Source organism: Microtus oregoni, unplaced genomic scaffold, assembly GCF_018167655.1.
Source record: "Microtus oregoni isolate MIOR12 unplaced genomic scaffold, Mior012 000097F_ref0000449, whole genome shotgun sequence".
NCBI lineage: Eukaryota > Metazoa > Chordata > Mammalia > Rodentia > Cricetidae > Microtus > Microtus oregoni.
The window spans coordinates 2,351,544-2,375,305 of NW_024544710.1; the positions used below are offsets into that span (position 1 = coordinate 2,351,544).

The window sequence follows — 23,762 nt, forward strand, 5'->3', positions numbered from 1 at the left end:
TAGACCAGGCTGTCTTTGAACTCACAGAGATCCACCTGCCTCTCCCTCCCAAGTGTTGGGATTAAAGGTGTGTGCTACCACACCTTGAACTCACAGAGATCTGTCTGCCTCTGCCTCCCAAGCATTGGGATTAAAGGTGTGTACCACCACACCCAACTACTCTCTTTCTTTTTTATTTTAAGGATTTTAACCTTTTTTTCTTCCAATCCTGCATTTATTTTTAACATACAGTAAACCATTTAGAGGTGTTTTTCTTTGAATCTCTCTTTACTGTATATCTCTCTTTTTCTGATTACATGAGTCTTTGATTTACCAAGCAATATGGGTAGGCTTAAAGCCATGGCTTTGACTGCTGGATCCAGCCCCTTTCTGCGATTCCAGCCTCATGGCAGAGGTACTGGCTGTAGCCATGTTTACTGCCACAGCCCTATAGCGTTTCAAGGTCCCTGCCAGCAAGCAAGCTGCAGCAGTGTGCTCACAAACCACACTCAAATGCTCTGTAGTCAGATTGCCTGCCTGAAAGAGTCAGAGTTTGCCCTGGCTGGACGGCCCAGAAAGCTGGCATTTTAAAACAGTGTGGCTTTTTTCCTGGTATGGCTGAAAACCAAAAAGCATGTGGTCAGCTTTTCATCAACACTATGTAAGTGTTTCGTGGAAGGACCTCTTAAAGGAGCTGCAAGGTTTTGCAGCTAATGCTGAGTCAGGAAGCCTCTCTTAAATGAGAGTGCTTGCCTCTAGCAAGCAGAGCAGACCCAAGAAATTGCTGCTCCCAAGAAGCCATGCTTTACTCTATTCTTTTCTGCCCAGAATTACTTCCCACACTCTGTCAGGCTTTATGTGGATGCAGTTGTCCACGTGGGCACCACTCCGTTGTAGAAGGAGCAGGCTGTGTCCTGCTGACTGGCTATCTTAGCCCTGAAATAACCACACAGAAACTGTATTCAGTTAATTACTGCCTGGCCCATTATCTCCAGCCCCTTATTGGCTAACTCTCACATATTAGTTTAACCCATCTCCATTAATGTGTATCGCCACTTGACTGTGGCTTACTGGCATGAGTCTAACCAGTGTCTGTCTTGGGGAGGAGAATCACGGTGTCTGCCTGTCTCTGCTTTCTTCCTCCTAGAATTCTGTTCTGTCTTCCCTGCCTACCTGAGTTCTGCCCTATCAACTAGGCCAAGGCAGTTTCTTTGATAACCAATGAAAGCAACACAAATACAGAAGGGCCTCCTACACCAAAAGTAAGACTGTCCTTCAGGGTTTCTTCTTCATGAAAGAGTCTGCCAAACATTCTGCAGGACACAGAAGAAAATGACTTACAAACTGCCAATATAGGTGGAACTGTCTTTGAAATTTCCTGCTTTATGGAAAAGTCTTCCATATACTATGGACCTGTATGCTGAATATGGGTGTCCCAATATTACAAAAGAATTTTGGGTGACAGTCCAGTAGCCCCAAAGTTACAAAAGAACTTTGAGTGACAGTTCAGGAAGCAAGATGTCTCTGTCAATTCTAGAATTTTAGAAGTTGCTTACTGTTTACGTAGGTAATAGCATATCCTTCTGGAGTCTTTATGGAGTTGAAGAATAGACAGTTATAATTATAATTTTCCTTAGTTATGATAAAAGATTAAGTAGATATAAATATTGTGACTGTAATTCTTGCTTGATACCTATTTTGTTATATGCAACTTTACTATGTTAAAGTTAAAACCTTCCTTTTTATTTAGACAAAAAAGAAGAGATGATATAGGAGGTGATATATGCTGTGAATATGTTTTATTGCCATTGGTTAATAAAGAAGCTGCTTTGACCAATGGTTTAACAGAGTAAAACCAGGTAGAAAATCCAAACAGAGTTGTAGCAAGAGAGTAGGTGGAGTCAAGGTGATGCCATGTAGATGCTAGAGGGAAAAGATGCTCGCATCCCAGTACCAGTAAACCATGAGCCTCATGGTAAAATGTAAAATAATAGAAATGGATTGATTTAAGATGTAAGAACTAGCTAGAAATATACCTGTGATTTATCAAGCAGTGCTTTAATTAATATAATTTCTGTGCCATTATTCTGGGTCTGGAAGGATGAGAAATGAACAAGCAGGCTCTGACTACAGAAACCATCCAGCCCTGGGTTTTTTTGGTTGGAAGGCTTTTGATGACTGATTCTATGTATTTTATGTAGGCTTGATTTGTTGGATATAAACTTTTTTAGGTTGTTTATGTTGTAGAAACTTTCTCTTTCTCCTTCAACCACACAGATAATTTCACTGTGTATATTAATCTATGTTGGCTGTCACATTTTTTTATGACTATTACCTTTTATGACATTTAACAATTGCTTTGAGATCCTCTGACTGTCAAATTTCCCATTGAGAAAACAGCTGCTATTCTGATGGGTTTTCCTTTATATGTGACTTGTGCTTTTTCTCTTACAGATTTTAGTACATTTTATTTGTTATATATACTTAGTGATTTAGCTATTATATGTTGTGGGGATTTTCCTTTTTGATGTTGTCTATTGTAACGGTGTAAACGAATTCAGACAGATTGTAAAAATATATACAGCTTTAATGGAGGAATAGACTTACAGAACCACCTTTCCCGTGGAGACCAGGAAAGCAGAAGCAAGTGCTGTGAGCATGTTCGCCAGATTTATAGGTAAACATTAGCCTGAGGCAAACACACCCCTTAAGGGGCGGGACTCATCCCTACAGTCTATTTTGTGTTTTGTGTGCTTCTTGTATTTGTATGGATGTGCCTTTCACTAGTTTGCTGAATGTTTTTTCCATGATCATGTTGAAGCTATGATCTATGCCACTAACTTGGGATTCATCTATGCCTATATGTCAAGTTGGGAGCCTAGGCCTCTGCCCTTCACATCTATCCCAGCCCCCAGGCCTGGTCTGGACTCCAAATCCCAGGGAGGGGTTAGGACCACTCCCCAGGGTACTTAAGTGATCTCCCAAAAAAAGAACGCATGGTCTTCCTTTCTTCCTCCTGGGGGTCACGTTTCCACAGCTTCCCAGTTCCCCCTTGGGGCCGCCTGAGAGCACAGATCTCCCATTAAACCTGGATATTTCTTAATTTCGCTTGTTTTGATTTGGCTTGATTGGGAATTTTGTGTCGGCAGGGAGCTCATGTTAGGAAATATTCCTAAAATTTTGTAAGTTCCACCGAGATAGGGCAGGCCCTTTCCATGTGTCAGGCCACGTGTTGAAAGGCCCCTAGTCTACACTTTGAGGTCTCTATGCCACACTTAAAACTGGCTTCTGGGCTACAGCAGCTGCGTCTTGGTGAGTCCCTTTTCTTGGCTATGCTATAGGGTTTGGGGGTTACCCATTTGTACTTATTTTTGTCGTTTTTGGATTCCTGCTGAAGTTGTGAGCTCACGTCGGGAATTCGAGTCCCAGGGTGCGGTCAGTCCCATGGAATCAGGCTTGGCTGAGGCGGAGATCTGTTTGTCCTGGGACACCGGGCATCCAATCTCTATGGCCCCTTTTGGACTTAAAAGCCATTTTGGAGGATGCCCTGAAATGGACTTAGGCCTTGTGATTGGACATAGACTCTAAAATGGGCACTTACAGTTCAAAGCCATGTCTGCTGTTGCCCCTGTAAGCCTCTTACAAAAATCTTTTAAAATTGATCCTGTCTGATACAAATAAACAGAGCTTACATATATATGTCCATGGCTTTTGGGCTCTGTGCTCTTGCCCCCCACTTACTAGCCCCCCACTTACTAGCCAGTGTCTCACAGCACCAGAGGCACTGGCCTCTCCCCCACTCCCTCCAGTCCATACTTCCCAACCCCCTCCTGTGTAACAACATTCTTTTCCCTCCCTTTCCCAATTCGGAGGTTCAAGGTCAACTTCCACCTTCCCCTCCCCCTCCTACCTCACTGTTCCACTCCTGGACCCCCTCTGCACACTGGGTTATCCCCTCCCATGCTCCCTTTTCTCTTCCAAATCTCTCTCAGGTAGAAAAGCAGCTAGGTTCCTTTTCTACTAATTATTCTGCTTCCTCAGTCAGTACTAGATATTAGGAAAGAGTTTAAAAAAAAGGTTGATGATAGTCCCCAAACTCCTATATGGTAATTGGTGAAAATGGCCTTTAAAGTTTTTAATGTGAGAGAGGAATCAGCTGAGTCTTCCCAATAGACAAAGTTACAACAATCTATAGGCCTTAGCAGCTGCCCTAAGGTCACAGGAAGGGGAACAAGGGAAGCCAACCACAGGACTCTATCAAGTGTGGCCTAAATGGTCACGTACGATATTGCACTACACCTGCTCTATCTACCAGCAACCTAGACACTGGAAATCACAATGCCCCCATGCAGGCTTGTCCTCTATGCCAAGCCATGGAAATCTGGCCTCATCACCATTGGCAAGTGAAACTGTATACCTATAATTCAAAGGTTTGTTTGTTTTCATGGTGTCCCACATTTTCTTTGTTTGTTTCATTTGTTTTTTATTTTTCTTTTCTTTTGTTCTAATACCTCCACTTTATCTTCTAGTCTTGATATTTTATCTTCTGCTTGATTAATTCTACTTGTAAAGTTTTCTTTTGAGTTTTCTAGTTGAGTTACTGGGTCTTTCAATTTTACCTTAAGTCTCCTAATGGCATTAGAAGGAAAACTTTAACCCAAAGAGGTTAACTATACCCACAAAATCACAGGCAATAAGTAATCTCAAACCAGCAAAACCCAAAGACAGGAAACACATCACACACACACACACACACACACACACACAACCACCATCACCAACAACTACAAAAAATAACAGAAATTAAGAATCATTGATATCTTTCGGTATCAATGGTATCAATTACCCAGTAAAAAGACACAGACTAACAGAATGGTTGCGTCACATTGAAGTTGGACAAGGCAAACCAACAGAAAGCATAAAGCACCAAAAGAAGGTACAAGAATCACAGACCCAGTCATTCACACATTCAGAAATCCCATAAAAGCATTAAGCTGAAAGCTATAATATATACACAGAGGACTTGGGACAGAACCACGTAGGACCTGTGCTTGCTGCTTCAGTCTCTGTGAGTTCATATGAACTTTGCTTAATTGATTAGAGGGACTTGTTCTCCTGCTTTCCTCCATCCCCTCTGTTTCCCATACCCCTGCCTCCTCTTTCAAAGGGTTTATTCCTTGAGCTCTAAGGAAAGGCATTTGATGGAGACATCCCAATTAGAGCTGAGTGTGCCAAGGTCTCTCTCTCTGCAATATATCTGGCTACGGCCACTACATTTGTTCCCTTCTGCTGCAGGAGGAAGCCTCTCTGATGATGACTGAATAAGGCTCTGATCTATAAGTATAGCAGAATATCATTAGGAGTCACTTTATTTTTACTCTCTATTTTTTTAAGAACAGAATTATTTGGTTTAACCCTAGGTCTCTGGGTTATTTAGTCTCTCATTCTTGGTTGCCCAAGCAGTGTGTGGTTACATCTCATGGAGAAGGCCTTAAGTCAAATCAAACATTGGTTTGTTACTCCCACAAACTTTGTGCCATCATCGCCCTAGCATATTTTACAGGTAGGTCAGAATGTAGATCAAAGGGCTTGTGGCTAGATTGGTGTTTACAGTTCACGTTAGATAACCCTCAGAGTACTTCCCATACCAAAGACACTGGGACACGAGAGTGAAGGTTCTATATAGCACTAGCTTGACCTCTCCATGTTCAATGAGTTGTGTAGTTGATGGCCTTGATGTCACTTTGTGGAGAGCAACCTATTGTCTTGGCAATAGCCTGGGTTTCTTGGGGATTTCCATGTGACTCCCTTGAACAACAACTCTATTAGATGTATCCTAGGAGGGGGAAGGGGGAAGAGGCAGAGGTGGAGGCAGGCAGGGGGATTGGGGGAGGCAGGGGAGGAGGGACAGAGATCTGGGGCTAGGAACTGGCTGCCACTGCGCTCTGCTTAGATGTTGGACTCAGTGTGTAGGGGGTGGGGGATGGGGGTGTTCCACTGTGGAGGCAAATGGGAGCTCAGGCACCTTGGGCAGCACCAGCGACTCCCAGCCTGACCCCAGTAAATTGTTTATTGGTGGACTGAGCTGGAAGACCTTACCAGAAAGCCTTAGAGACTATTTTAGCAAATTTGGAGACATCAGAGAATGTATGGTCATGTGTTGAAATAGGAGCAGCAGGCTGCGTCCCCGGCACCCGGCCGCCCCACGGCTAGCTTTACTCGAAATAATTACACGGAAACTGTATTCTTTTAAACACCGCTTGGCCCATTTCTATCTAGCCTCTTTTAGGCTAGCTCTCGCACCTGGACTAGCCCATTTCTAATAATCTGCTGTAGCCCACAAGCTGGCTTACCAGGAATGATCTTAACCTGCCTCTGTCTGGAGTGTGAGAATCATGGCGACTCACTGACTCAGCTTCTTTCTCCCAGCCTTCTGTTCTGTTTACTCCACCTACCCAAGAGTGGGCCTATCAAATGGGCCTAGCAGTTCCTTTATTGCTTAACCAATGAAATCAACAGATTGATATATGACACTCCCCCATCACTTCCCCTTTTTCTGTTTAAACAAAAAAAGGAAGGCTTTAACTTTAACATAGCAAAATTACATATAACAAAACAGTTATCAAGCAAGAATTACAGTTACAATATTTATATCTATTTTATCTTTTATCATAACTAAGGAAAACTATAACTATCTATTCATTCTTCAACTCCATCAAAGACTCCAGAAGGATATAATACTACCTAAGTAAACAAGAAATAAGAAAACTCTAGAAATGACAGAGACATCTCGCTGCCTGGACAGTCACCCAAAGTTCTTTTGTACCATTGGGGCATCCATCTTCAGCCTTCAGGCCCAAAGTATCCAGCAGACATTTTCATCAAGCAGGAAATTCCAAAGACAGTTTAGTCATTTTCTGCTGTATCCTGCAGAATGTCTCGCAGACTCTTTCATGAGTCAGGAACCTGAAAGACCATCTCACCTTTAGGCAAGTTCAGCAGTCCTCTCTCTGCGGGTTCTCTTTGTCCAGTTTATGCAACAGTCCAGGCAAGAACAGTTTCTTGCCCAAATGGCTATCAAACTCTATAAGGATCCTCTTCGATGCCCATCTTCTTCTTGAAGTAGATTGGTGCTGCCAGGAGCAGAGTGTCTCATTGTCATGAAAAGTCCTAAGTTATTAAAACATTTAAAATGCCATATTCTGCAGTCTTTGAAAGATATGAAGAAAGCCTATCTGAAATATATCTATATATATCTAGAAAATCTAAGTAACATGACTACAAACTTTACTATCATCGATGATTATCCATTAGCAACCTCTATTTTCTATTATACATTATATTTTAAATGAACTACACAATCACAATACCTTAATCAAGAGCAGAATTACATATACATATAACAAAATTGACCTCAAATCTCTATCAATAAAGCAAAATCTATACTAATGCAAATTATTCATATCTATATCATATCCCCCTTTAAATGTAAAAGAACATTTATAAACAATATTTTGGGAACATGGGCGCAGTTTTTTCTCTCCAAACTGCTTCCTGCTGAATGGGGGCGTCATTAATTAGGTCTTTCATGGTATAACCTGTGTGCTAGTTTCATCTCAGTTGGCAGTTGAGCGAAGCAATTTTCTGAAGATGTTCACAACAACCTTTCAGGAGGGCGTGGTCTATCATACCAAATTGGAATAGAAAAAATCCACAGGGTCTGGTCCTCTGTGAAAACAAAAGAAGACCCTCTCCAAAGCATCATATTCTTAGACCCAAAATTTGAAATCGTAATACCCTCATATCCATTCTGGTTTAGCTTGGCAGCCCATGTAATGAAATGTCTCTCTGTACTTAGCTCCTTCACAGTCAAAAATTTTAAAGAAAACACAATGTACATAATCCAGACTCTCTGTGAATTTTCCATTTTTACGTGGCTTATTTTTCTTTATTTCTTTTAATCTACAACTATCTGTACTCTGTCTCTTTAAAGACTTTACCCTTTTTTTTAATATTTAGCTATTTTTTTTTATTTTTTTTATTGCGAAAAGAAGAAAAAAAAACATAAACAAAAAACAAGTTTCCACCTCCTCCCAGCCTCCCATTTCCCTTCCCCTCCTCCCACCCTTCTCCCCCTCCTCCCACCCTTCTCCCCCTCCCCCCACTCCTCTCCCCCTCCCTCTCCAGTCCACAGAGCAGTCCGGGTTCCCTGCCCTGTGTTAAGTCCTAGGTCCTCCCCCCTCCGTCCATATCTAGAAAGGTGAACATCCAAACTGGCTAGGCTCCCACAAAGCCAGCACATTAAGTAGGATCAAAACCCCCTGCCATTGTCCTTGGTGTCTCATCAGCCCTCATTGTTCGCCATGTTCAGAGAGTCCGGTTTTATCCCATGCTTTTTCGGTCACAGTCCAGCTGGCCTTGGTGAGCTCCCCGTAGATCAGCTCCACTGTCTCAGTGGGTGGATACACGCCTCGTGGTCCCGAATTCTTTGCTCATGTTCTCCCTCCTTCTGCTCCTCCTTGGGACCTTGGGAGCTCAGTCCAGTGCTCCTGTGTGGGTCTCTGTCTCTATCTCTATCCATCACCAGATGAAGATTCTATGATGATATGCAAGATATTCGTCAGTATTGCTCTAGAATAGGGTCATTTCAGGTTCCCAATCCTCAGCTGCCCAAGGAACTAACTGGGAACCTCATCTTGGGCACTAGGGAGCCCCTCTAGGGTCAAGTCTCTTGCGCACCCTAAAGTGGCTCCCTTAACTAAGAACCGTGCTTCCGTGCTCCCCCATCCAACCTTCCTTCATCCCAATCCTCCCCCTTCCCCAAGCTCCCCCCATTCTCCCCGTCTCCCCCCTCTCTCCCCATCTCCCCTTACCCCCATCCCACCCCACCCCCAAGATCTCAATTTTCTCCCCGGCAATTTTGTCTACTTCCCATAGCCAAGAGGACAACTATATGCTTTTCCTTTGGTTCACCTTCTTACTTAGCTTCTTTGGGATCACCAAGTGTAGACTCCGTGACCCTTGTTTATGGCTAGAAACCAATTATGAGTGAGTACATCCCATGTTCATCTTTTTGGCTCTGGGATACCTCACTCAGGATAGTGTTTTCTATTTCCATCCATTTGCATGCAAAATTTGAGAAGTCATTGTTTTTTAACGCAGCATAGTACTCTAATGTGTAGATATTCCACACTTTCTTCATCCATTCTTCCATTGAAGGGCATCTAGGTTGTTTCCAGGTTCTGGCTATTACAAATAATACTGCTATGAACATAGTTGAACAAATGCTCTTGTCATGTGATAGGGCATCTCTTGGGTATATTCCCAGGAGTGGTATTGTTGGGTCCAGGGGTAAGTTGATCCCGAATTTCCTGAGAAACCGAAACACCGATTTCCAAAGTGATTGCACAAGATTGCATTCCCACCAGCAATGGATGAGTGTTCCCCTTCCTCCACAGCCTCTCCAGCAAAGGCTATCATTGGAGTTTTTTATTTTAGCCATTCTGACAGGTGTAAGATGATATCTCAAAGTTGTTTTGATTTGCATTTCCCTGATTGCTAAGGAGGTTGAGCATGACCTTAAGTGTCTTTTGGCCATTTGAACTTCCTCTGCTGAGAATTCTCTGTTCAGTTCAGTGCCCCATTTTTTAATTGGGTTAATTAGCATTTGAAAGTCTAGTTTCCTGAGTTCTCTATATATTTTGGAGATCAGACCTTTGTCTGTTGCGGGGTTGGTGAAGATCTTCTTCCAGTCAGTAGGTTGCCTATTTGTCTTGGTGACAGTGTCCTTTGCTTTACAGAAGCTTCTCAGTTTTAGTAGGTCCCATTTATTCAATGTTGCCCTTAAAGTCTGTGCTGTTGGGGTTACACATAGGAAGCGATCGCCTGTGCCCATCTCCTGTAGGGTACTTCCCACTTTCTCTTCTATCAGGTTCACTGTGTTCTGACTGATAGTGAGGTCTTTAATCCATTTGGACTTGAGTTTTGTGCATGGTGATAGATATGTGTCTATTTTCATTCTTCTACAGGTTGACATCCAGTTATGCCAGCACCATTTGTTAAAAATGCTCCCTTTCTTCCATAGTATACTTTAGGCTCCTTTATCAAAAATGAGGTGTTCATAGGTTTGTGGGTTAAAATTCGGGTCTTCTATACGATTCCATTGGTCGACTTCTCTGTTTTTATGCCAGTACCACACTGTTTTCATCACTGTAGCTCTGTAATAGAGTTTGAAGTCAGGGATGGTAATGCCTCCAGACAATCCTTTATTGTATAGGATTGTTTTGGCTATCCTGGGTTTTTTGTTTTTCCATATAAAGTTGATTATTGTCCTCTCCAGATCTGTGAAGAATTTTGATGGGACCCTGATGGGGATTGCATTGAATCTATAAATTGCCTTTGGTAGAATTGCCATTTTTACTATGTTGATCCTCCCAATCCAAGAGCAAGGAAGGTCCTTCCATTTTCTGGTATACTCCTCAATTTCTTTCTTCAATGCCTTAAAGTTCTTGTCAAATAGATCTTTCACTTCCTTGGTTAGAGTTACCCCAAGATATTTTATGCTGTTTGTGGCTATTGTGAAAGGTGAAGCTTCTCTGATTTCCCTCTCTGCTTCCATATCCTTTGTGTATAAGTGGGCGACTGATTTTTTGGAGTTGATCTTGTATCCTGCCACATTACTAAAGCTGTTTATCAGCTGTATAAGTTCTTTGGTGGAGTTTTGGGGGTCGCTTATGTACACTATCATATCATCTGCAAATAACGAAAGTTTAACTTCTTCCTTTCCAATTCGAATCCCTTTGATCCCCTTATGTTGTCTTATTGCTATTGCTAGAACTTCAAGTACTATATTGAAGAGGTATGGCGAGAGTGGACAGCCTTGTCGTGTTCCTGAGTTTAGTGGGATGGCTTTAAGTTTCTCTCCATTTAATTAAATGTTAGCTGTCGGCTTGCTGTATATAGCTTTTATTATATTTAGGTATGACCCTTGTATCCCTAATCTCTCCAAGACTTTTATCATAAAGGGGTGTTGAATTTTGTCAAATGCTTTTTCAGCATCTAATGAAATGATCATATGGTTTTTTTCTTTCAGTTTATTTATATGCTGGATTACATTGATAGATTTTCATATGTTGAACCAGCCCTGCATCTCTGGGATGAAGCCTACTTGATCATAATGGATAATTTTCCTAATGAGTTCTTGGATTCGTATTGCCAGTATTTTGTTGAGGATTTTTGCATCGATGTTCATGAGTGAGATTGGTGTATAATTTTCTTTCATGGTTGAGTCTTTGTGCGGTTTTGGTATAAGAGTAACTGTAGCTTCATAAAAGGAATTTGGCCATGACTCTTCTGTTTCTATATTGTGAAATACATTAAGGAGTATAGGTATTAGGTCTTCTTGGAAGTTCTGGTAGAATTCCGCATTGAAACCATCTGGTCCTGGGCTTTTTTTGGTAGGGAGGTTTTTGATAACCTCTTCTAATTCTTCGCGACTAACAGGTCTATTTAGATTGTTCACCTGGTCCTGGTTTAACTTTGGTATATGGTATTTATCTAAAAAAGTGTCCATTTCCTTTACATTTTCCAGTTTTGTGGCATATAGGCTTTTGCAGTAAGATCTAATGATTCTCTGAATTTCCTCTGTGTCTGTGGTTATGTCCCCCTTTTCATTTCTGATCTTATTAATTTGCAAATTCTCTCTCTGCCGTTTGATTAGTTTGGATAGGGGTTTGTCAATCTTGTTGATTTTCTCCAGAAATCAGCTTTTTGTTTCATTGATTCTTTGGATTGTTTTCTGTGTTTCTATTTTGTTGATTTCAGCCCTCTGTTTGAGTATTTCCAGTCTTCTACTCCTCCTAGGTGAGTCTGCTTCTTTTTTTTTCTAGAGCTTTCAGTTGGGCTGTTAAGTCTCCAATGTGAGCTTTCTCAGTTTTCTTTAAGGGGGCACTAAGTGCTATGAACTTTCCTCTTAGGACTGCTTTCATAGTGTCCCATAAGTTTAAGTATGTTGTTTCTTTATTTTCATTGAATTCCAGGAAGACTTTAATTTCTTTCTTTATTTCTTCCTTAATCCAGGTATGGTTCAGTAGTTGACTGTTCAGTTTCCATGAGTTTGTAGGCTTTTTGGGGGTAGCATTGTTGTTGAATTCTAACTTTAATCCATGGTGATCTGATAAGACACAGGTGGTTACTAATATTTTTTTGTAACTGTGGATGTTTGCTTTGTTACCGACTATGTGGTCAATTTTTGAGAAGGTTCCATGAGCTGCAGAGAAGAAGGTATATTCTCTCCTATTTGGGTGGAATGTTCTATAGATGTCTGTTAAGTCCATTTGATTCATTACCTCCATTAATTCTCTTATTTCTCTGTTAGGTTTCTGTCTGATTGACCTGTCCATTGGTGAGAGAGGAGTGTTGAAGTCTCCTACTATTAGTGTGTGCGGTTTGATGGCTGCCTTGAGTTTTAGCAATGTTTCTTTTATGTACGTGGGTGCTTTTAAATTAGGGGCATAGATGTTCAGAATTGAGACTTCATCCTGCTGAACTGTTCCTGTTATGAGTATAAAATGCCCCTCTCCATCTCTTCTGATTGATTTAAGTTTGAAGTCAACTTTGTTAGAGATTAGTATGGCCACACCTGCTTGTTTCTTAGGTCCATTTGCTTGATAAGCCTTTTCCCAGCCCTTTACTCTGAGTAGGTGCCTGTCTTTGTGGTTGAGGTGTGTTTCTTGTAAACAGCAGAATGTTGGATCCTGTTTTCTTATCCAATCTCTTAGCCTGTGCCTTTTAATAGGTGAGTTGAGTCCATTGAAATTAAGTGATATTAATGACCAGTGGATGTTAACTCCGGTCATTTTTTTAGTCGTAGAGTTTGTGTGTTTCCCTTCTTTGATTTGTGTTGATGAAGGGTCTCTAGATGTCTGAGTTATTGTGGTCATTGTTGGACTCCTTGGTTAGTGATTTTCCTTCAATTACTTTCTGTAAGGCTGGATTTGTGGCTGCGTATTGTTTAAATTTGTTTTTATCCTGGAAAATTTTATTTTCTCCATTTATAGTGAATGAAAGCTTGGCTGGGTATAGTAATCTGGGCTTGCATCCATGGTCTCTTAGTTTCTGAAGTACATCTATCCAGGACCTTCTGGCTTTCATGGTTTCCATGGAGAAGTCAGGTGTAAGTCTGATAGGTTTACCTTTATAAGTAATTTGGCCTTTTTCCTTTGCAGCTCTTAATATTCTTTCCTTATTCTGTATGCTTTGTGTTTTGATAATTATATGGCGAGGGGATGTTCTTTTTTGATCCATTCTATTCGGTGTTCTGTATGCTTCTTGAACCTTCATAGGTATATCTTTCTTTAGGTTGGAAAAGTTTTCTTCTATAATTTTATTAAATATATTTTCTGGACCATTGAGCTGCACTTCTTCTCCTTCTTCTACTCCTATTATTCTTAGGTTTGGTCTTTTTATTGTGTTCCATATTTCCTGAATATTTTGTGATGAGAGTTTGTTGGACTTGCTGTTTTCTTTGATCAGAGTGTTTATTTTCTCTATGGTATCTTCAGAATCTGAGATTCTTTCTTCTATCTCTTGTATTCTGTTGGTTATGCTTGTTTCTGTAGACTCTGTTTGTTTACTTAAATTTTCCATGTCCAGCCGGCCCTCTGTTTGTGTTTTCTTCTTTGCCTCCATTTCAGTTTTCAAGACTTGCACCGTTTCCATTATCTGTTTGATTGTTTTTCCTTGGTTTTCTAGGGTATCATTCACTGATTTATTCAGTTCTTCAAACTTTCTGTTATATTTCTCATCCATTTCTATAAGGGCATTTTTTACATGCTGTTTAAGAGTGTCAATTACTTTCATGAAGTCAACCTTATCTACTTCTTCTTGATTAAGGTGTTCATGTCCTCCTGTTGTGAGGTCGCTGGTTTCTGGTGGCTTCATGTTGCTTTTCAGCTTGTTGGGCAAATTCTTGCCTCGGTGTCTACCCATCTCTTCTTCCAAATGCTCCCTTATGGATCTTCTTTACCGGATCAGGTCTCCTTGCCTACCCAATGCTGGATCTCCCCAACATTGTCTCTCCCCAACGCTGGGTCTCCCCAAGGCTGGGTCTCCTGGTACCGAGAGATCAGGCCTCCGTGCTGATGGGCAGGTGGCAAACAAAGCGCCTACCCTGCTTGGTGCAGGCAGGCCAAAGAAACGAAGGAACTCCCGCCTGCTTGGGTGCCCCGAGGATTCGGACCCAGTGCCCAGACAGGCTGGGCTGGGTGATGTTATGTGCAGAAAGAGGGCGGTGGGGCAAAGTGGGGAGGGTTCTGGATGGAAGCTGGGTGGGCTAGGAAGAAAGAGGAGGTATGCAGGGAGTGGGGGCCCTGCCGAGAGCTCAAGAAGGATAGAGGGCCAAGGAAGCTCTGAACTCCCCTTCCCGGGCTGGCGCCGCAGGGTCAGAAACTCACCCCAACGCTGGGTCTCCTGGCGCCTAGAGATCAGGCCTTACCCTTTTTTTTAAACCATTAACTTTATTTTCTATATTCTTTTTCTTCTCTCTCTCAAGCCTACATACATTCATCCAACAGTGTGGTCTTTTATGTCTGAATCTGTTTTATTGTGAATCTGTAACATTTTTTTACTATCCAGGAGCATTTCTTAAAATGTTAAGCATTTCTTTTCTTTTTTTCTAATTTTTTAATTTATTTATTTATTAAAGATTTCTGGCTTTTTGTTTCCATAGCCTGCCCGCAGCGAGCGGGGTGGGCCCTTTGTTTGCGAGCTAAACAAGCAGCGCAGTTTCGATCCGGGCACCGAGTGAAACATCATTGTGGTGAGTGAGTGCTGCGGCAGCTGGGATCATACCTCAGCCCGCCCACACTTCCTGGCCATCCTACAGGGGCTATACTGCCCAAACCGCCTCTCTCTTCCTATCCCATTCAGCTTACATCCAGATGCCCACGCCCCCTGTCTCCCTCCCTCCCTCCCTCCCTTCTTTGGGGCATAGCACCTCCCTGCTCAGCCTGATAGGGTGCTGGGACAGAACCCGAACCAGGAGGACAAAGGGGTGGCCGGTAGTTCCTTTGTTCCCATAGCCTGTCCGCAGCGAGCAGGGTGGGCCCTTTGTTCGCGAGCTAACCGAGCAGCGCGGAGTTTCGATCTGGGCACCGAGTGAAACCTCATTGTGGAGAAACATCTCTGGGGAGTGACATCACTGGGAAGGTACATCAGTGGGCAAGAAGATTTGATCCTATAAAAGAAGATCCAAAGGGGAGTATTGGGAGGAAGAGATGGGCAGACGCCAATGCAGGAATTCTCCCAACAATCTGAAAAACAACATGAAACCACCAGAAGCCAGTGACCCCACAACAGGAGGACATGAACACCTTAATCAAGAAGAAGTAGAAAAAACTGACTTCATGAAAGTGATTGACAACCTTAAGCAGCATATAAAAAACGCCCTTATAGAAATGGATGAGAAGTATAATAGAAAGTTCGAGGAATTGAGTAAATCAGTGAATGAGACCCTAGGAAACCAAGGAAAAACAATCAAGCAGATAAAGGAAACAGTTCATGACTTGAAAACTGAAATGGAGGCAAAGAAGAAAACACAAACAGAGGGCCGACTGGACATGGAAAATCTAGGTAAATGAATAGAGACTACAGAATCAAGTATAACCAGCAGAATACAAGAGATAGAAGAAAGAATCTCAGATTCTGAGGATAACATAGAGAAAATAAACACTCTGATCAAAGAAAACAGCAAGTCCAACAAACTCTCATCACAAAACATTCAGGAAATATGGGACACAATAAAAAGACCAAACCTAAGAATAATTGGAGTAGAAGAAGGAGAAGAAGTGCAGCTCAACGGTCCAGAAAATATACTTAATAAAATTATAGAAGAAAACTTTCCCAACCTGAAGACAGATGTACCTATGAAGGTTCAAGAAGCATACAGAACACCAAATAGGCTGGATCAAAAGAAAACATCCCCTCACCATATAATAATCAAAACACAAAATATACAGAATAAAGAAAGAATATTAAGAGCCGCAAAGAAAAAAGGCCAAGTTACTTATAAAGGTAAACCTATCAGACTTACACCTGACTTCTCCATGGAAACCAAGAAAGCCAGAAGGTCCTGGATAGATGTTCTCCAAAAACTAAGAGACCACGGATGCAAGCCCAGACTACTATATCCAGCCAAAGTTTCATTCACTATAAATAGAGAAAACAAAATTTTCCAGGATAAAAACAAATTTAAACAATACGTAGCCACAAATCCAGCCTTACAGAAAATAATAGAAGGAAAATCACTAACCAAGGAGTCCAACAATGACCACAATAACTCAGACATCTAGAGACTCTTCACCAGCGCAAATCAAAGAAGGGAAACACACAAACCCTACTACTTAAAAAGTGACCGGAGTTAACATCCACTGGTCATTAATATCACTTAATATCAATGGGCTCAACTCACCTATAAAAAGGCACAGGCTAAGAGATTGGATAAGAAAACAGGATCCAACATTCTGCTGCCTAAAAGAAACACACCTCAACCACAAAGACAGGCACCTACTCAGAGTAAAGGGCTGGGAAAAGGCTTATCAAGCAAATGGACCTAAGAAACAAGCAGGTGTGGCCATACTAATTTCTAACAAAGTTGACTTCAAACTTAAATCAATCAGAAGAGATGGAGAGGGACATTTTATACTCATAACAGGAACAATTCATCAGGAAGAAGTCTCAATCCTGAATATCTATGACCCTAATATAAAAGCACCCACGTACGTAAAAGAAACATTGCTAAAACTCAAGGCAGCCATCAAACCGCACACACTAATAGTAGGAGACTTCAACACTCCTCTCTCACCAATGGACAGGTCAATCAGACAGAAACCTAACAGAGAAATTAGAGAATTAATGGAGGTAATGAATCAAATGGACTTAACAGACATCTATAGATTATTCCACCCAAAGAGGAAAGAATATACCTTCTTCTCTGCAGCTCATGGAACCTTCTCGAAAATTGACCACATACTTGGTAACAAAGCGAACTTACACAGTTACAAAAAAATATTAGTAACCACCTGTGTCTTATCAGATCACCATGGATTAAAGTTAGAATTCAACAACAATCCTACCCCCAGAAAGCCTACAAACTCATGGAAACTGAACAGTCAACTACTGAACCATACCTGGATTAAGGAAGAAATAAAGAAAGAAATTAAAGTCTTCCTTGAATTCAATGAAAATAAAGAAACAACATACTCGAACTTATGGGACACTATGAAAGCAGTACTGAGAGGAAAGTTCATAGCACTAAGTGCCCACCTAAAGAAAACAGAGAAAGCACATATTGGAGACTTAACAGCCCACTTGAAAGCTCTAGAAAAAAAAGAAGCAGACTCACCTAGGAGGAGTAGAAGACTGGAAATAATCAAATTGAGGGCTGAAATCAACAAAATAGAAATGCAGAAAACAATCCAAAGAATCAATGAAACAAAAAGCTGGTTCCTGGAGAAAATCAAAAAGATTGATAAACCCCTATCCAAACTAATCAAACGAAAGAGAGAGAACACGCAAATTAATAAGATCAGAAATGAAAAGGGGGACATAACCACAGACACAGAGGAAATTCAGAGAGTCATTAGATCTTACTACAAAAGCCTGTATGCCACAAAACTGGAAAATGTAAAAGAAATGGACGCTTTTTTAGATAAATACCATTTACCAAAACTAAACCAGGACCAGGTGAACAATCTAAACAGACCTGTAAGTCGCGAAGAATTAGAAGAGGTTATCAAAAACCTCCCTACCAAAAAAAGCCCAGGACCAGATGGTTTCAATGCAGAATTCTACCAGAACTTCCAAGAAGACCTAATACCTATACTCCTTAATGTATTCCACAATATAGAAACAGAAGGGTCATTACCAAATTCCTTTTATGAAGCCACAATTACTCTGATACCAAAACCACTCAAAGACTCAACCAGGAAAGAGAACTATAGGCCAATTTCACTCATGAATATCGACGCAAAAATCCTCAACAAAATACTGGCAAATCGAATCCAAGAACACATCCGAAAAATTATCCATTATGATCAAGTAGGCTTCATTCCTCAGATGCAGGGCTGGTTCAACATATGAAAATCTATCAATGTAATCCAGCATATAAATAAACTGAAAGAAAAAAACCATATGATCATTTCATTAGATGCTGAAAAAGCATTTGACAAAATTCAACACCCCTTTATGATAAAAGTCTTGGAGAGATTAGGGATACAAGGGTCATACCTAAATATAATAAAAGCTATATACAGCAAGCCGACAGCTAACATTTAATTAAATGGAGAGAAACTTAAAGCCATCCCACTAAACTCAGGAACACGACAAGGCTGTCCACTCTCGCCATACCTCTTCAATATAGTACTTGAAGTTCTAGCAATAGCAATAAGACAACATAAGGGGATCAAAGGGATTCGAATTGGAAAGGAAGAAGTTAAACTTTCGTTATTTGCAGATGATATGATAGTGTACATACGCGACCCCCAAAACTCCACCAAAGAACTTATACAGCTGATAAACAGCTTTAGTAATGTGGCAGGATACAAGATCAACTCCAAAAAATCAGTCGCCCTCTTATACACAAAGGATATGGAAGCAGAGAGGGAAATCAGAGAAGCTTCACCATTCACGATAGCCACAAACAGCATAAAATATCTTGGGGTAACTCTAACCAAGGAAGTGAAAGACCTATTTGACAAGAACTTTAAGGCATTGAAGAAAGAAATTGAAGAGGATACCAAAAAATGGATGGACCTCCCTTGCTCTTGGATTGGGAGGATCAACATAGTAAAAATGGCAATTCTACCAAAGGCAATTTATAGATTCAATGCAATCCCCATCAAGATCCCATCAAAATTCTTCACAGATCTGGAGAGGACAATAATCAACTTTATATGGAAAAACAAAAAACCCAGGATAGCCAAAACAATCCTATACAATAAAGGATCTTCTGGAGGCATTACCATCCCTGACTTCAAACTCTATTACAGAGCTACAGTAATGAAAACAGTGTGGTACTGGCATAAAAACAGAGAAGTCGACCAATGGAATCGTATAGAAGACGCGGATTTTATCCCACAAACCTATGAACACCTCATTTTCGATAAAGGAGCTAAAAGTATACAATGGAAGAAAGAAAGCGTCTTCAACAAATGGTGCTGGCACAACTGGATGTCAACCTGTAGAAGAATGAAAATAGACCCATATCTCTCACCGTGCACAAAACTCAAGTCCAAATGGATTAAAGACCTCAATATCAGTCAGAACACACTGAACCTGATAGAAGAGAAAGTGGGAAATACCCTACAACAGATGGGCACAGGAGATCGCTTCCTATGTATAACCCCAGAAGCACAGACATTAAGGGCAACATTGAATAAATGGGACCTACTTAAACTGAGAAGCTTCTGTAAAGCAAAGGACATGGTCACTAAGACACAAAGGCAACCTACTGACTGGGAGAAGATCTTCACCAACCCCGCAACAGATAAAGGTCTGATCTCCAAAATATATAGAGAACTCAAGAAACTAGACTTTAAAATGCTAATTAACCCAATTAAAAAATGGGGCACTGAACTGAACAGAGAATTCTCAACAGAAGAAGTTCAAATGGCCAAAAGACACTTAAGGTCGTGGTCAACTTCCTTAGCAATCAGGGAAATGCAAATCAAAACAACTTTGAGATATCATCTTACACCTGTCAGAATGGCTAAAGTCAAAAACACCAAGGATAACCTTTGCTGGAGAGGCTGTGGAAGAACGGGTACCCTCATCCATTGCTGGTGGGAATGCAATCTTGTGCAACCACTGTGGAAGTCAGTGTTTCGGTTTCTCAGGAAATTCGGGATCAACTTACCCCTGGACCCAGCAATACCACTCTTGGGAATATACCCAAGAGATGCTGTATCAAATGACAAAAGCATTTGTTCAACTATGTTCATAGCAGTATTATTTGTAATAGCCAGAACCTGGAAACAACCTAGATGCCCTTCAATGGAAGAATGGATGAAGAAATTATGGAATATATACACGCTAGAGTACTACGCTGTGGTAAAAAACAATGACTTCTCGAATTTTGCATGCAAATGGATGGAAATAGAAAACACTATCCTGAGTGAGGTGTCCCAGACCCAAAAAGATGAATATGGGATGTACTCACTCATAATTGGTTTCTAGCCATAAATAAGGACCACGGAGTCTACAATAGGTGAACCTAAAGAAGCTAAGGAAGAAGGTGAACCCAAGGAAAAACATATAGTTGTCCTCTTGGCTAAGGGAAGTAGACCAAATTTCCCGGGAGAAAATGGGATCTTGGGGGTGGGGTGGGATGGGGGTAAGGGGAGATGGGGAGAGAAAAGGTAGAAGGGAAGGAGGGGGGACCTGGGAAACAGGAGAATTGGGATAAAGGAAAGGTGGATAGGGGAGCACGGAACCACAATTCTTAGTTAAGGGAGCCATGTTAGGGTGGGCAAGAAACTTGACCCTAGAGGGGCTCCCTAGTGCCCAAGATGAGGTTCCCAGTTAGTTCCTTGGGCAGCTGAGGATTGGGAACCTGAAATGACCCTATCCTAGAGCAATACTGATGAATATCTTGCATATCATCATAGAATCTTCATCTGGTGATGGATAGAGATAGAGACAGAGACCCACACAGGAGCACTTGACTGAGCTCCCAAGGTCCCAAGGAGGAGCAGAAGGAGGGAGAACATGAGCAAAGAATTCGGGACCAGGAGGCGTGCATCCACCCACTGAGACAGTGGAGCTGATCTACGGGGAGCTCACCAAGGCCAGCTGGACTGTGACCGAAAAAGCATGGGATAAAACTGGACTCTCTGAACATGGCGAACAATGAGGTCTGATGAGACACCAAGGACAATGGCAGGGGGTTTTGATCCTACTTAATGTGCTGGCTTTGTGGGAGCCTAGCCAGTTTGGATGTTCACCTTCCTAGATATGGACGGAGGGGGGAGGACCTAGGACTTAACACAGGGCAGGGAACCTGGACTGCTCTGTGGACTGGAGAGGGAGGGGGAGAGGAGTGGGGGGAGGGGGAGAAAGGTGGGAGGAGGGGGAGAACGGTGGGAGGAGGGGGAGAAGGGTGGGAGGAGGGGAAGGGAAATGGGAGGCTGGGAGGAGGTGGATACTTGTTTTTTGTTTATGTTTTTTTTTCTTCTTTTCGCAATAAAAAAATAAAAGATTTCTGTCTCTTCCCTGCCACTGCATCCCATTTCCCTCCCCCTCCCCCAATTAATCCCCCCCCCAGCCCGAAAAGCAATCAGGGTTCCCTGTCCTGTGGGAAGTCCAAGGAACCCCCACCTCCATCCAGGTCTTGTAAGTTGAGCATCTAAACTGCCTAGGCTCCCACAAAGCCATTTCTTAAAAACACTAAGTTGCACCATGTAGGGGTAATACGGTACTGCCTGTTTACTGCCAATCTAAACCTTAACTGTGCTGTTATTATGGTAATTACGGCAGTTCCTGCCTGAGGTCAGCACAGTTCAGCATGGAGCAGCTGTTCCTGTCTCAGATCCATTGGTGCCCCTGAGCTGAGCACAGTTCCAGTCACACAGCAAGTCCACATGGAGCCACACTCAGCAGTTTAATTTTGAGACTGAGTGTGCAGCATAGAAGCTCTTTTTATCCAAGTTACAACCAAATCTGACACGCAGAGCACATTGCAGTCTGAAAACACGTCTCTTCCGCCATGCCCTTCTGCCTGCCTAAGCCTGATTCTGCCGCCCGGCAGGAGCGCTGAGAGCACTCTCCTTGATTCCAAGCGGGAACACAAACATCCAGTCCCATAAAATCCATTGAAATGCTTTAAAGCCAGAGTTTGCATTGGAGGCACAGTCCCAAGAAGCCACACTTTAAAATGACGCAGCTTTTTTTCTGCTGCTGTTGCTGAATCAGGAAATCTCTCTACAGCATGCCACTAACAAACAGCAAAAATCTGTGTTAAACTCTCTCTCCCTTATTTTTAAGCCTTCTCAGGTTTTTTAAGTGGATTTAGCCTATCACGTCTGGGCGCCACTCTGTTGAAATAGGAGCCACGGGCTGAGTCCCCAGCACCCTGCCGCCCCCACGGCTAGCTTTACTCGAAATAATTACACGGAAACTGTATTCTTTTAAACACCACTTGGCCCATTTCTATCTAGCCTCTTTTAGGCTAGCTCTCGCACCTGGACTAGCCCATTTCTAATAATCTGCTGTAGCCCACAAGCTGGCTTACCAGGAATGATCTTAACCTGCCTCTGTCTGGAGTGTGAGAATCATGGCGACTCACTGACTCAGCTTCTTTCTCCCAGCCTTCTGTTCTGTTTACTCCACCTACCCAAGAGTGGGCCTATCAAATGGGCCTAGCAGTTCCTTTATTGCTTAACCAATGAAATCAACAGATTGATATATGACACTCCCACATCAGTCATGAGAGATCCCACTATAAAACACTCCAGAGGCTTTGGTTTCGTCACCTTTGCAGACCCAGCAAGTGTAGATAAAGTATTAGGTTAGCTCCACAATGAGTTATATTCCAAGACAATTGACCCCAACGTTGCATTTTCTCGTTGTGGGTAGCCCAATGCAATGGTGGAGGGTGTACACGGGATGCAAAAATCTCGACTTGACTCACATGGGGCACCGAGAGGCCGTTAGATGATGGTCACAAGAACAAAAAAAATTTGTAGCAGGATTATCTGTGAACACTGTAATGAAAGATGTAAAGCTGTATTTCAAGCAGTTTGGCAAGGTGGAGGATGCATTGCTGATGTTTGACAAAATCACCAACAGGTACAGAGGGTTTGGCTTTGTCACTTTTGAGAATGAAGATGTTGTGCAGAAAGTCTGTGAGATTCATTTCCACAAAATCAATAATAAAATGGTAGAATGTAAGAAGGCTCAGCTGAAAGAACTCTTGTTCCCAACTGGAACAAGACACTGGGTCCAGAGGCTGCCCTACAACATGAATGCGTTCATGCTTGGCATTAAGATGTTGGGCTACCTGAACTTTGTGGGAACCTATGGCCAAGGATACCCTAGATTCGTTCCTAACTATGGCTACCTATTCCTAGGCTTCCCAGCAGCAACTTATGGACCAGTGGTGGCAGCAGTGGCAGCGGCTCGAGGATCAGTCCCAAATAGCCACATTGCTCAACCTAATTTTGGTGCACCTGCTTCCCAGGCAGGTTCCAACCAGGTGTGGCCCAGAGGTGTCCCAGGGCCAACAGCCCAGGACTTGTCACCGATCTCTATGGCCCTTCCAGCTAGGACTCCGGAGTGGGGAATTACATAAGTGCAGCCAGCTCACAGCCTGACTCAGGCTTCGGCCACAGCCCTTTGATTGCAATGGCTTTTACAAATGGATACCATTGAATAGGTGCTTCCATTGCCATCTCACTCTGAGAGCATACCTGGATGTCCAGGCAAGACTGGGCGAAGTCCCCACCAGCCTCACTCCTCATCCCAACCAGTGATGGCACACTTTAGATTGAGGGTTGGCCACATCTCATCTCAATCCATGATTTTGGTTTGGTCTGTTTGTTTTCCTTTGGTGGTCTCCCTTTCCCTCCCCCTTTTCCTTTCTCCTTTTCAGTCTCTCTGAATCACATTTGGTAGTGATTTTTGACTTAGTCTTGTATCACCTTAGCTTAATATCTAGTTGAAAGCTAACCTTAGTATACTTGTTGGATATTAAAGAATTTTTTTTAAGAAAAAACAATTTTGCTTTATTT

At 42.1% G+C, this 23,762-nt stretch overlaps 1 pseudogene; it reads left to right on the plus strand.

Moving 5' to 3' along the window:
* Positions 1 to 4,251: 4,251 nt before the first annotated feature.
* LOC121442867 lies at positions 4,252 to 23,403 on the plus strand (annotated as a pseudogene).
* Positions 23,404 to 23,762: the final 359 nt, after the last annotated feature.